We start from the raw sequence: 832 nt of genomic DNA, 5'->3' as shown, positions 1-832 counted from the left end.
TAAGCCCATATCTAATTCAATTCCAGAGTGCAACAATTTTTGCGAATCACTCAGTTAATTGACAATCATTATAACACTGTGAAACCCTTCTAATACACAATAAGATTTTTAAGCCTTAACTTATAATATAAGCATCATTAGGCCTCTGTATATGATTTCCAATAATATCACAGAATAGCATGATTCTGTCTGCATTGCCCTTTTAGCTAAATTCTTGTTTTGTTTTTGTCATAATTAAATTAAACATTGTTGAAAATTAAATAGTTCTTCTCTAAAGTCTGCCAAAACACTTTTGTTTTGATAGCTATTGGCATCTTTGTCATTGTTTTTCATCACGTATGAATCCATTTCCCATGAACTCCTAATTTTAAAAAGTTTTATCTTATACTGAAAATTTGGCAATTTTTACCACCTTTGATTACATTGCTTAGTGTTTGACAGACAATTTTCTGTGTATAATTTTTTTTTTCAATGCTGGATTGTAGTGTTATCATTTTAAAGACATTTTAAGATATGTTTAGGCATCTGAATTTAAGTTAAAATTCAAACCTCTGCTGTGTTGCACAGGCAAATTAACTAAATTGACAAAAACATGAACAGATACAAGCTATTGGTAGGATTGCACCTGAACAGATAGCTAAATTGCTGGTAAATCTCATCCTCCGAATCTGTCATCTGACATACTTCTCAATTATAAATCACATACAAATGCCAGAAATTGTAGTTTAGAACGTGAAAAAAAAAAAGTGATTTTAATATCAATGCTTGAATGTAAGAAGAAAAAGGGAACACAGATAGTTTCATGCAACTAGATGATATGACTTCACTGGCA

Source organism: Pteropus vampyrus, unplaced genomic scaffold (assembly GCF_000151845.1).
Source record: "Pteropus vampyrus isolate Shadow unplaced genomic scaffold, Pvam_2.0 Scaffold13, whole genome shotgun sequence".
Classification (NCBI taxonomy): domain Eukaryota; kingdom Metazoa; phylum Chordata; class Mammalia; order Chiroptera; family Pteropodidae; genus Pteropus; species Pteropus vampyrus.
Note: the sequence above shows the minus strand (reverse complement) of the source record.